This window comes from Grus americana, chromosome 5, assembly GCF_028858705.1.
Source record: "Grus americana isolate bGruAme1 chromosome 5, bGruAme1.mat, whole genome shotgun sequence".
Lineage (NCBI taxonomy): Eukaryota > Metazoa > Chordata > Aves > Gruiformes > Gruidae > Grus > Grus americana.
Window position 1 is genome coordinate 16,246,144 of NC_072856.1, and position 14,640 is coordinate 16,260,783.

The following is a 14,640-nucleotide window of genomic DNA, read 5'->3' on the forward strand; positions in this document are numbered from 1 at the left end:
AACAAAGATCACTTGCATCAGTATTTAACTACCTAATTAACAGGATGGTCAGCAGTGTGGAAGTATCTGAACCTCCTGACCTTAGTTATTACACCACTTTACAAGTCAAAATTTAGTATAGGTTTGCAAACCAACTGAGTACATGCCAAAACAAAAACCAGAATAATGGTTTATGAAGCTCTAAAGTCTTCCAAGACCTAGCTAAATGGTTCTTTACAGATCATTAAAATAAAATCTGTGCAGTTTTCCAAGTGCCTGGATCCACTAACATGGATTTGGAAGTGCAGTGGAAACACACATGCATCACTGCGACTAAATTTTGGGGGAAAGAGTAGGAAATATGTAATCCATTTTGGGCTAAGGGTCAAAGACAAAATGAAACTACACAAGATTTTTCAAAACATATTTCAGTCCCAAACCATGCAACTTACCATTTAAAACTTCAACCAGCATCATTTAGGCTGGCTTCTGCATGTCACTATCTGCTGCCTGTGGAGAGCTGCAGAGTCAAGTCTTTTGTGTTTCAGCATCTAAGAAAATTTAGGACTGTTACCAACCACCTGTTAAGCCCACACCACTCAGAGGTACTAATGAAATGAACTGCCACATCTTAACTTCTATCATAGCGAATTAGAAATTACAGAAATACTGGCACAAAGACAAAAGAGGCACTTTGAGACCTGGACAAGCACTCAATTTAGGTGAAGTGGCATGTGGGTACCCAACTCAGTAAGACATTTTTACACCCACACTCCATGATTCCTTCCACGTTTCGTCACTTTTGCAACTGGTGGGCACTTAAGTTCACCTTCCTGAATGCCCACGCAAAGCCAGGCACTGGTCACTGCAGCACTTGGGTATTCTGCAGTTTGATCTTCAACTCTGAGTTGTGAAGCTGGTTTTAAAAGAGGGGTCAAGGCTGGGAAGAACAGAAGTTGCTCCCTGTGACCAAGAAGTCACAGCACCTTCTCTTCCAGGAAAGAAAAATCCTTGAGGTTGAGGACCCCCTGGAACTAGCACTGCTCAGAATATACAGAAGAGTGCACGAGGCTGTCAGCTCATATTCACACTTGGTGAAAAAAAGAGTTGGCTGCCATCTCACATTCTATTTCAAACACCTGCAAACAAATGCTAAACCAGCAGGATACCTCCTTCTGCTAGCAGTGTTTTGCCTCATGCTCGCTCGCTCTCTCTCTCTCCAGAAGCACTACTTCAGTGAAGAGACCCCTTGGAAACCCCCACGTTTCCTAACACCTATGAGAGCACTTGTAAAGTAGCTGCATGATATAGGTGCCAAATCATCGGTTGCAAATCCATCTCATCTGCCTCAGACTCCAGCAGCTGCAAAATTAAAAATAGCTGTCATAGGCAAACCACAACTGAAGATGAGAATGTTTGTTCATTTATTTCAGGCTGATAATGGTGTCGCTGTTGACATGTTTGGGCTCTGAAAGGAGCACTAATGAGGAAATGGACAAAATTATAAAGGCAGAATAAGGAACATTCTAAAATAGGAATGGGAAAATTACTCTCCTTTTAAATTTACATGGAAAAATCTGACTAGCCATGACAAAATAATATGCTTATTTGGCTCTTTAGGATGAATTCCTGTTAACGACAAGCAGAGCAATCATTTAAAGTAGCATTTTCAGCTCTTAAAAATTGTTTCTCACCCTGACCAAATGAGACTTGTTTATCAGGTATCAAAATTGTAGGCCATCATTGCCTCCTCATGACTTGAGAAAGACATGGTGAACAAGGAATTACATAGTATTATTGTAGAATTTACTCTCCTGCTTTTGATCACTTCCTGGCAAACCCTGACATTTACAAGATACTTTCAGTTCACAGAAAAAGGAGCCTTCTGCAAGAATGAGAAATTTATCTAGTGTAGCAGCAATATTACCTATGTGCCATGTGTATTTTTGCTGTTATTTAGTCTAGAAAACACTAAAATATAATTCTCATTTTGTGAGCCAAACACGGGGTGGGGAACACGCGTAAAGACTGCTATGGAATCCCCTTGCTTCATTCATTAAACAGCAGTAGTTGCTATGTAGGTAAATGTTGCAAGGGAGCTATTTGGGAACAAGAAGGTGTTATTTTCATTAGGTGAATCCCTGTGCATTAGTCATATTTGTCAGATTTCCTCTATTACTAATTAGCCATGTAGTTGAACCTTGGGTAACCCAAGGTCAGTCCTGCCTCTTGAGGCTGCAAGCCAGGTTTCTTAAGTCCTTGGCATGATAAAGAGCCATCAGTGCGACTGAAATTTCCAAATAATTTCTGAGCTACTGCTTCCCACCGCTGTGCCACAGGGAACAGATACCTCTGGAAAGGCCAGGTTCACTGAAAGGCTACGTGACATCCAGGAGCAGGAAAAAAGCCAGCTTTCAATTGTCTGCATCCAACCATGAAAGGCATCTCTGGACACCTTTGGATAAACACATTTCTAAAATATACAGAATTAAATGCTACTAAACAGAAAAGCATCAGTTGAAGTTGATCTACACGCTCAGAGGTACATTGAATTATCTTATGAGGCATTATACGCTAGCAAAGGCTTGAATGTTCAGACATAGCTGAGGAGTGGCCGTTGACAATGTACCCCTTCAAACTGGATCCCTGCCAGGTCTGCAAAGAGCCCATACACGGATATGGCTATGGATCGTGGAGGGGAAATTCTCCTGCTGCCCTGCAGCCAACGATGGTAACCCTCAGGGCTGCGCTAACCCTGAGGCTATGCGCTCTGCGCAGGGAGCAAACCCAGTGCAAGATTTGCACTCAGGGTCAATCTAAACTGAAACTGTAAACATAAACCCTAAATATGAAATCATATTAATATAAGCACAGCTCATCACTGGGATTACATGGGACTATGCTGTTTTTTTGGACGTTGCTACATCCCAGGATAACACAGGAACTGGTATTTGGACAATAGTATAACACGGATTAAATAAATCTTGCCACTGAAGCCGCTTTTCACAGTCACTTCTGAGAGGATGTTCTGACCAATGTAACATATTTCACCTTTTTAGTTTTGTCATTGCACTTAAATACTGCATTTGAAGAGCAGAAAGACTTCTAAAACAGGTCAGAAATAAGCAGGATCATCACTGAGATCCACTTACTATGCATTCAGAGTTGAAGAATCACCTTAGTTAAAGATGAGAACTCCTTTGAGGTACTAGACTTTTGGCCTAGTTTGTGTCACTCATTTGTTAGTTATGTGTGGGTATGACTGTCTCAGAAGCAAGCAGCTGCCTAAGAATGAATTTTAAGAGCTTTATGGAGAATAACCAAGATTTGCATATACTGCTTAAGTGCTCATGCAAATGTTCCTCCTCCTCAGGATTATAAAATGCATGCTGGAAGCCTTGCTATGTCACTTCAGCTATTTGCCTTGAATCTGGCAAAGACACACAAAGTATCTGCCTCTTGAAATTAGATATTCCACCTCTCTACCCAGAAGAAAGTGTTGTGTTTCCAGCTATCACATTTACACAAAGTTTCTACATGTTTCAGGCACAAAGCCAGTATATTTCCCTCTTCTTGGTCATCTTTATGATGCCTGTTTCAACCTCACATGATAAAGACAGAAGGCAGAGCATGCTGGAGGCTGAAGCCTTTTACTTATTTACAGACCACTGCTCCTTTCATGCAATGCAGCTTGCTGTACTCTGAAGAAGCATCCACTATGAATTATTACAGACTCCATCCTCTTTCTGTTGGGCATTGACTTGCACAAGAGCACCAGTCATTCCAGTTCGATTACCATGAAGAATCGCAGCACCAATGCATGACAGAAAACCTGAGACTATCCTTAAGATGACTTTGTTTTACCAAAATAACAACATAGCTAAATATTCTATGCAAAGTGCCAGTCTAAGTCTGGAAGAGAAACCACAAGGGATTCTGAACTGCAAGAGACGCTCAGCTTTAAGAAGGCATCCAGGCAATGCTAATATAAAGCTAAAGCAGTTTTGGAAAAACACAGATAAGGACACTGAGAAGACGACACCAAATTCACAAGGATCAGAATAGATGAGTTTTAAAGGAATGTCTGATTAATACTTTTGTGAGGGTGGTAGTAGTAGAGAAATTAATTGCTTAACATCCAGATCAAAAGGTCAGCTGTACTTTCACTGAAACAATTAAATAGGCCCTCTTATGCCCTCCATAAAGGCAATCACCCACCTCAATCAGGACCTCAGATTGTTCTGTAGTGCCCCGCAAAGAAATCTGCTCCCCCTCTGTTTGGAAGTTATCCATCTTACTGCAACTCCTTTGTCACTGAATGGTTTCTTACAAACACCAGTATGAACTTCCCTGTCACTTCTCTGCAGGTCTGACTGTCCAAAATACTCAGAATAATGCACCTGAACTTTTCGACAGTGAATCACCATTGAGACAACTTGGAAGATCATCAAATACAGCTATACTCAAGACTTTTTGGTGAGCAGGGTGGATAAGTAGCGCTGAGACTAGAGTGCAGGGGGGTTGAAATTATTTAGCAGTTCCCTTGGAAGCCAACATTACAAATCTTGAGCATCTCTCTTATTTTTGAGGATCACTCAGACCCTTCCGATAAATAGGGAGTGAGACAACTAAAAGGTATTTTACCCCCTCCTTAAAACAGCTACAAATTGGTGGAATCTCAGAATCAGAACCAGAAATACTTAAAAATATTTTCTACTATATTCTAGACTAGCAGCCACTGCTTGGCCTTCTATTAAAAGAGGAATTAACATGATTTTAAGTATTGATATTTTATATTATTATAATATGAAGAGAAAAATACTACACTATTGCACTGTAGTCCTGGAACATGAATGAAGAAGAGACAAACATCCAAAAGTTATTCCTGTGCATCTGTTTTCACATCTTTGTACACATACAGATATGTAACTGGTCCACAAATCTAGGTCAATACATCACGCATATCTACAAAATGATCCAGTTGCTTCCTCTAAGGGTTAAAGTAATAAAGAAACTGCCTGGGTATGCCTGGTTCTGACGTTAGAATTAGCATAAATAATTTACAATTATGTAACAAAGGAGTTGCAATCCGGACAGAAAGTAAGAAGCAGTTGAGGAGTATTTCCATACAATCATCTTGCATCACCAGAATATTAAAACACTAACAATTTGAAAAGGAATACCCAAAGCCAGCGATCAACTTGATACACCGTAAGAAGCCTGATTATCATCCACTGTGAAGGAATTCAGACTGCCTTAAAAACTCAAGAAGTTGGGCCTCCAAAGACATGTGTGTACAAAAAATGAATAATCTTAAAATAACTCTACAAATCTTGGCTGAAATCGCTCAGATTCCACGCAAGTGTCACACATCTCATTTACCATGAAAGCATACACCCGAAACATTCCAGAACAGTAAGACAATTAACATGCACCATCCATGTTTTAAAGCTGCCAGACACAGGTTCACTAGTTCTGAAAGAGATCAAGCCTTAAAGTTATACTTACAGTTATATATTGTTGATGGCAGCTGACTAGATTAGAAGTGAGTGAAGTTCATTTCCAGAGAGACTAATTTGGCACAGTTCCATCAGGGCTTTTTAGCTATTGCTCTTGCTAGGGACAGCCTAATAGCTGAACTCCAGCTCTTCTGAGCCATGGAACAGCTTTAAAAATCAAATAAATACAAATAAATAAATACAGATCATTGCACTATGCAATCCAAACTTAACTTTCCCACTGTATACTAATGCATCACGTTTTCACACTGTTTTGTCAGCAATTTCCTTCGGTGTAGTTCCTCTATATTTAGGGATAGAGAATGTACCTATTGGATCTACCTCAAACTGAGGTGAAAAATTTAATTAGATGGAAGCAATTCCTGCTTAACATTTGCTTGCTTAAATTAAGGAAACAACAAAACCATTTTTTGAACTTCTGCATCTAAAAATGCCTTTCACTTTTGCACATCATATACAGAATACCAAATGGAGGTGTGTTATACTATAGAAGGCATTTATTCATCAAGTTACAGCTTTGCAGTACTGCGGCATCTCAGCATTTTACTGTCTTGGTCAAGTGCTTAACAGCTTACAATGTGATTAAAACTGGACTTCAAATTTGATTTTTCTATCCAACACTAGCGCAGCTCAGTAAACTATTTTACAGTGCTATATAACAGACTGGAAACCAGCTCTTCACAGGATCAAATACTTGCTTTGTGCCTGGCTTTTCTTCTGTGGAGCCAGTGCACAAGAAAACAAGTCATCCCACGGGATAAAGCAGGGAAACCGGACTTCAGACTAGCTGTATCTGGTCTGTATGAGCCCATACCTGCGCTACACTTTTGTAAGATCACAAAATTTTCACTTCGAATTTTTGCTTAGGTTTTATGGTCCTAAGACTTTACACTGGACAGTAAAACAAGCTCTCAGCCAGCCAAGGAGTGTGGATCTACAACACTGTGTTAACAGAGAAAATGAAAAAGCCATCTAATTCATGGCCACATGGACCCAAGCAAATGTGTGATGACGTAAGACAGAGTGCCCACAGCAGCAGGGAGTGTGGCACAGTGACTCAAGCAAGACCTCACAGTTTTAGCTCCCTCAGACCTACCACAGTTTGTTGAGCACTCTCAACTGCAGAGCTCAGCATCTCCAGCAGACAAGGTCCTGTTGATTTCTACTGCCCTTGCCCCAAATATCCAACTGAGTATCTTCCAACTGAATTCCAGGCATAAAGTATAAGCACATTTCTATCATTATTTTGTAGGCGGACTACACTGCAATACTTTTATATCTTAAGCTGAACTATCAAAAACAGTCCTGAAATCCTCTAATCGTTAACTCTTATGGGCAGAGATCATCAGCTGGGGACATATGCTTCCTAAGGATTACAGTGAGACTCAACACATTCACTTCTAGTCAAGACAATTACCAGGTTTGAACTCCAGCCCTGGGGACTTAAATGAATGCAGAAAGTCCCTATGATAATACAAGTTCATTATTCTTAGGCTTTAACTGCTCACACTGAATTTGGAAGTCAGCACCAGACAGAAGCAACCAGAAGGTCTTTGCAGAGGGAAACAATCCTCAAAGAAAGCAACAGCTTCACAAAGCATAAGAAAGCTAATAACTGTAAACATACAAAAATACATAGCCTCTGAAGCAGGATACTTCAAAATGAGGATACTTCAAAACTCATACTACAAAAGACTAATTAAGCATCTGTTTCAATTATGATACTTTAATGGTAACTACCCTAATTACCTAGAGAAAAAACCCACCACTTTTGTTCGATTTCTGGCATTTAATTTGCTTGCTGAGGAATCCCTTTGCTTAATAGCTATTTATGCTATTTTCCTTGCAGGGAACATGTTGCCATGGAGCACGGATCACGGGCATTGGTAGGAGATTCTGCCTTTCTGCTTCCTTCTGTTTCTTCTGCCTTTTTGAACTGCACATCCTTCACTGGAGGGACTGCATCTTACTACATGTTCGCCTTAACCTTTTGCTAAGCATTCAGGGCAAAACCATAGTGAGTTGTGATTGTATTTGTTTTGATTTCAGTGAATGGTCTCATCTAAAAGCTGCTCTTAAAAGTCTTTCCCCATTTTTCATTGGCACTTTGCTTTGACAGAATGGAATTTCCTTTCCTTAGAGTGAGAAGGTGGCAGATGGGAGAAGCAGGAGGATCCAAGCAGACAGAGAAGTATTGCACAAAGCTCATGCTGAACTTGTCAACAGAACAAGATTTCTTTACTACAGTGCTTAAAAAAATTAGAGTGGCTGCTTCTTTACTCAACAAATCTACAAGGGCTATACAGTAGCATTCAGGCTTTTTTTATTTAAGGATATTCAGAAATTATCTAGGAAGAATCTTGCCTTACAGTTAACTTGATCAACAGTGTACTGTTGAGACTGAAGGAATCTGAGTGACATCTGAGTGACAGCAAGCCATCATACTACTCCTGCTGTAAATGGCAGGCAGCACAAGGCTTTGATGGAAGCAGAATATATTTGGATCTGTGCCTCCTTTCATTAGGAGGTAGCAAAATGAGTTTCAGGGCCAAAAAAAAAAAAGAAGCTTAAAAATAGAGCGAGTGGTCTTAGAACAGCAAGGATATCAAATTCTGATACCTTTAACATTTTTTTCTCTTTTGAGCCTACAGAAAAAATTCACGTGAGCATTAAGGTTATGACTGGCCAAATGCACCCAAAAAAGCAGCACAGACTAACAACCCTGATCATGTCTCCATTCTGGCACAGGGAGACGGGGAGACTTGCAGCAGCCTTCTTCCTGCCCAGCATTCCTCTATAGAGGGGGAACAGAACTGTGCTGCTGGGACTAAAGGAAGACTCCAGGCTAAAAAAGAATGTCTAAAAGTTGCCTCCAGTACGAATCCTTTCATTATCCACCAAAAAGTCCTATAACAGAGGAGACTAAAGTCATGTTCAGTGACCACAAATCAGACAGGGAGAGAGGCATCTGTCGTGGTTTTACACCAGCCAGCAGCTAAGCACCACGCAGCTGCTTGCTCACGCCCCCCAGATCGGGATGGGGGAGAGAATTGGAAAAGTTAAAGTGAGAACTCGTGGGTTGAGATAAAGACAGTTTAATAGGTAAAGCAAAAGCCACACGCACAAGCAAAGCAAAACAAGGAATTCATTCACCACTTCCTATCAGCAGGCAGGTGTTCAGCCATCCCCAGGAAAGCAGGGCTCTGTCACGTGTAATGGTTACTTGGGAAGACAAACGCCATCACTCCGAATGCTGCCTCCCCCCCCTCCTCTTCCCCCAAGTTCCTTATAAACTGAGCATGACATCATATGGTATGGAATATCCCTTTGGTCAGTTTGGGTCACCTGTCCTGCCTGTGTCCCCTCCCAACTTCTTGTGCACCCCCAGCCATCCCGCTGGCAGGGCAGTGTGAGAAGCAGCAAAGGCCTTGGCTCTGTGGAAGCACTGCTCAGCAATAGGTCCATATAACAAAAACATCTCTATCTTATCAACACTGCTTCCAGCACAAATCCAAACATAGCCCCACACTAGCCACTATGAAGAAAATTAACCCTCTCAGCTGAAACCAGGACAGCATCCAACAACTCATGGTAGGGCACAGAGATTACTGAGAATTCTCCCTTCCTCTGTACAAAAGTAACATAAATAAAGTACACACTTTCCTTGCCTAAGCAAACATCTACTACTAGGAAAAGGCCAGAATTACCCATGCACTGGATCTGTATCATACAGAACCAGCGAGTGCTGCAAATTTGTCATACATAACACATCATCCCGCATGTTCACTGTGAAGTGCACATTAACATGACGAATTCATATGCAACTGTGATTTCTGAAATACTCCCATTTGGAGGGCTCAGTTAGAGAACTCCCCTTGAAGTAAAGGTCACAGATTTGATCTACTATATTACACCAGCCAGGAACAGTAACAAATTATGAATTACTTCCATCAAAACTAGGCAACCATTTATTTTACAGGAGTTGCGAGTAAGCATTTATTAAATCAATATCACAAAAAATACACATGTTGGCAAATGTAACAGCTACCAAGATTCTGTTAATATAACAAAATTCAGCAGTCTACACTGCAAAGCAGTCCTTACCCCTTGAGCATACAGACATCTTTCACCACTGACACATCACACATCAAGCGTCCCTTATGTTCATTTAGAAGTACAATGTGTTGCAGGGCTTTAAGAGATACACCTTTCATCTCATTCAACTCAAAAAGACCTTGAAATGTTCAGAACTGAAAAAACAGTACAAGAGAAAGCATGAGGGAGGAAACAGTTCAGAGGGGGAAAAAAAAGAAAATTTGTAAGCCAAAGCCAACGTACCTTTCAAGCCAAGTGAGCTCCCTACTCAGAATTAAACTATTATATGGATTTGTGTTGCTTGTCATCCTGCCCATTATCCGAGATGTCTCAACTCAGCAAGATAGCAGCTGGTGTCACTGAAAATCAAAGGCATAGAGAAGACAACCTCCAGTTTAATATCTTCGACATTTACAGCAAAGCATCTGCTTACTTGTTCAATCTCTTGGCAACTAAGGTTTGTCACCAAGGTCATGATGGGTTAAACATTTTTTAAAAATAGCAGCAAAATGCCTAAAGAAGGGGAAGAGGAGATGATTAATGATGTATCCTAATAGAAAACTTTCCCCATGTTTTATTAAGTTGTTGTTCTGAGCATCATCCACAAGGAAAAAAAAGTTCAGCAGGTTCAGAATCCTTTCCATTCAAAATTTTTGATTGACAAAAATTCTTTCCTACAGAGAAAAATGGAAGCTGAAATCTTCTCGCTATGTATGTCCTTCACTCATTGGAACAGGATTGTATCTTGCATTACAGAACATCTCATTGGCAGTGGTACTCTGGGGGATACAGAACAGCCTGATTCTTTTCCAAGGTGACTCAGAAGAGATTTGAGAGCAGCTTATAGATTTTTAAGTCGCTAGCACTGCAGGTCACCTAATATCAAAACTCAGAATCTGCTATATTTTGCATAGTTCTCCAGAGGAACCCAGGTCTGGGAAGGTCAAAGGATGGGCTACAGAGAACACTGGCGGTCACTCTCACAGCTGGTATAAGCATCAGAAGTTTCACTGTGGCACAGCACCATATAAGCAGGCTGAAGGTACTTTAAGAAAAGGTCTATAATGGCTGTACCCTCACACTCACAGAACAGCCCAACAGTTTCACGTCTTCCACCTATTGCCTTGGGCTAGTGCTTCCCATCATAATCACTTTATAGTAATCTAGTAATTTGTTACAATACAAGGCTACAGAGCAGGGATATGGTAAGATATCAAATCTGTACAAAAGGGAGAGAGAAGAGAGGTAAGCCTATAATGTGAATTCCTGGCATCATGTGAAGGCCTTCCTAGAAAACATTTAATTTAGCAAATCAGTGCTATAATATATACAAGCAATGTTTAAGCCAGAATCAATACATCATATATTGTCTTCTCAAGGAATTATTCTATTAGATTTGTAGAGGGGAGGAGTATTTAGGCCAGAACACTTACTAAGCTAGGGAAAATGTCCCTATCTCATTAAAAAAAAAAAAAAAAAAAACTATCAAGAAGGACTCAGCATACTGTTTTTTAAAATCAGTACAGTTTTGGAGGATTTTGTTACAGCTGTTGGTTGGGTTTCTTTGTTTTTAAGAACACTGACAGGTGCGCTACCATCTTTAGCAAGTTTAGAGTTATCACAAATACATAGGTAATACAGGCATTTTGCTCCTCAAAGACTGATGGGCACCAAGACCTTTACATGTAGCAGCAGTCTCTCACTTCATTCAGCTTCCTGCTAACTACAGTTACGTTTGAAACGGTGCCATAAACAACTATAACATGCTTGACCTGATTCTTGTTTCATTTACTTGATCAGCATGAATATATCAACCCTTCTCACTGCTCCACAAGAAATGTTAAATGTGCTGTGTTAAATGTCTCTTAAAGCCCCGCTCAGTATAGCTTTCAGTTCTTTTCGCTTTCTCACTGTTCAAATAAGCCCAATCTAAAAATAAAATGAGGCAAAGACATTTCTCAGAAATAATAAAAGTCCCAGTTTAGCCTGGTTGCTCCTCAGAGACTCTGCAAAAAGCATAGGAAAAAGCACAATAATGAAATGAGTCTCAAAAGCGTTTTTTATTTTAATTACTTTGTTACCTCCCTTCCATAAAGAAGTGTTTGAGTGAAACAAGTTCAAAAAACCAAAGACAAGTAAAGGGTAATTTTTACAAATATGCCAACTTTTAATCTCTGGTTTGACTTTTTTGCCCTAATATTTTTTTTAAATACTCACCTCTCCAAAGCCAATGGTTTTTAATAAAATTCTTTACTTTTACCCAGAAAGCTTCCTCCAGGCTTGCAAGCATGAATGACTTCTTGTCATGAGTAAGTAAAACCGTCTTGCTTGCCAGCTAATACCTCTGGATTTCCTCCACTACAATTTCCACTACCTTCAAGTTCTAATTCCTTCAGGTTCTAGTTCTTCAAGTCTTAATTCCTAAAGTGGGGAAAGAGGAACTGTCCTTATAGAAAGCTGGAGGAACCACTGCCCATGCACCTTGGTTTAAAAAAAAAAAAAGCTTCAAGAGGCCTGCTTCGATGCATGCATTTAGTCTTGTGCAACTACAGCCATGCAAGGGATACGTGTATGGTCCCAGAACTGTCCCTGCTTCATCACCAGCTGTGCAGTATTTCATATATATCCTTACCGCATCATCTCTCAGGCCTCTGTCACTGTCAGCATCTCTGCCTTCAGCTTTAGTTTTCAAAAGATTTTTCTGACCTTCACAACTAAAAGAGAGCAGTTGGAGAATGTGACCAAAATGCATTGTAAAATCCAGAAACTGGGCAAAGATGCCTTGAAACGTACATTTGTGGACTTGGTGACCACCAAGTCGTGGTCAAGCTAATCTCAGAAGTTCAAAAAAACCCCCTACTTCAGATGTTTTTATTAAGCAGAAAGCTACCTAGAATATTTAAGATGGTATAAAACACACACAAAAAATATCACAAGAAAAAAGCTTCAGAGATTATTCACTTATAGCATGTAAATAACTAAGCTAGGTCATGTATGTTTATTTGTGCACTAGCAGAAAAATTTCTTAGTGCTCCATAAAGGAGCTGGATAGTCAAGGCTGTAAGATATTCACTCCTGGAGAGCCACAAATCCCATAGGACAGTAAGGGCACTCCTCATGCCAGCTTTCTAAACACAAACCACCTTCCCCTCCTGTCAACTTTTAAGTTGCAAAATTTCTGCTCAGTGGTACATTTAGAAGTTTAAGTGTTGAGGCTGTTACATGTAGAGAATCCAGAATTACCAGCACAGCTTAGTTAGCTGTTGCTCAGTAGGACAGCACTGAAGCCTTATATTTGTTGAACTTACAAGTGCTTTCAGCCGCTTTGCTGGCCACGTGCTTTCACCTTTGTGAGCAACTCTCCTACGTGCTCTAGATGACTTCCTAAAGCCATACTTTTATCCTTCCCTTTATTTCATTTCATAGCCAACAAACACTTAATCCTTCTTTGGTGAGCAAGGGTGACTATTTTTGTTACTCCTGTTTGCTTCCTTGAAATTTAAGATAAATATGTCTTAGATATATTGGATATATTTTTCATCTACTTTAAAGTAATTGCTCCACTTAAAGACTGCGAGTAAACAAATATGATAAAATCTAATTTGTTTTCTAAATACTTAGTATCCATCCAGCAAACCCTCTGACAAAGGATTGCATGCATCTATACTGCAGCTCCCACTCTCAAGAGTCTTCCCATCCTCCCTAATTTTCTAAAACCAAGTGGAATGATTTTTCCTGTTCACCCATACCTGCAAGAGCTCTCTACTCATTCAGCTTCGAGTGAAATCCTTGCTTGGTAGCATTTGCTGGTTGTTTGCTAGCCTCCTATGATAATTATCTCCTCTGTCACTCACAGTTCCAGCTTGATGGTTTTAGCTGTCACCAGAGGTTAATATTGCACGCTCGCCTCTTACCCATCTTTTGCAGAGTTCTTGACGCAGCAGAATTATCCCTATAGATGTGATTTAGTGTCTCACAGGAAAGTTAGTGCACAAGACCTCAACTCTAGACAAAGTATAAGGTGAGACCACCGTGATACGTAAAGTTCAATTAAAAATTTTACAAGAACTGTGAGCTTTTTATGTGGAAAAATACCAGCCTTTATCTTCAGAGGCTAAGCAGCTCTGTATCTGGTAACAACAGGAAACATGCTGTAAGCAATATGACAAGCACTGCATTATTACCTGTTTATATGCTAAATGACATAAATTAAGATAGACACACACACACCAAGATTAATTACATTTTAAAATTGCCTCTCTGAGGGGAAGGAAAGTGATTGCAACTATCATTAGTTGTATTGCAGCATTAAAAAAAATAAAATCAGGTCCCATTATGCTAGGCAGTGCTAAAATACACTAAGAGGCAGTTTTTATTCCAAAGATTTCACAATCTAAATTGACAAGCCACACAGAGAAAAGATGATGATGAATGAAGCATACTGCAGAGTCAAATCATCCGAAATGTGCAGCACAAAGCCTGGACGAGAAGGCAGCTGTAAAACCTAGACTTCATTTCAGTCACAAAAGATGCAGTAAAGCCAGATCTTACCCTGAACTCTGGAGTTTCTTTCTAGTGAGTCAATGTGATCCCATTTTCTCTTGTAGATATAATTAGGTTTTCACAACAAAAATATCCTCCCTTTCCTATAATCAGTGGCCACTGACTTTGGACAAGTTGGTTGATTAAAAAAAAAAAAAAACCAACTTTTTTAGCCTCATCAGAAGTCTTTTCCAAATGCTCAAATTAGCATTTCCTCGTTTCTCTCCTCATCACCTTACACCCACAAATTCATGAAAAAATTGGCAGCTTGGCTTTCCATTAGCCCTTGAAAAAGAAGCTCAAAGAGATCTGAGGATCAGATTTTGTGAGTGTAACTTGCTGAAAATAACAAAAAAATCAGACACTTGAAATTCATTTTCAGCTTCTATCTTACCAGAGGAACAATTAGTTTGCCTGGAGCATGAGATAGTCTATGGAAAAGTAACACAAATTGAAAAATCATTTGAACAGCACTGTTAGGGCTCACCATACCTAAACATGACAG

General features: G+C 39.9%; 1 protein-coding gene across 9 annotated transcripts in view; it reads right to left on the reverse strand.

Moving 5' to 3' along the window:
* SERGEF (secretion regulating guanine nucleotide exchange factor) overlaps positions 1–14,640 on the reverse strand; it is a 167,821-nt gene that overhangs the window by 48,496 nt on the left and 104,685 nt on the right. For 4 of the 9 annotated variants that reach the window (XR_008577214.1, XR_008577216.1, XR_008577213.1 and 1 more), the window contains one exon: positions 9,837–9,952. The exons of 4 other annotated variants lie outside the window; for them this stretch is intronic. The gene's annotated coding sequence lies outside the window, so the exon portion shown is untranslated. Of the gene's footprint in view, positions 1–9,836; positions 9,953–12,225; positions 12,308–14,640 lie in introns of all 9 variants that reach the window. One more of the 9 variants, XR_008577215.1, reaches the window with a different exon arrangement.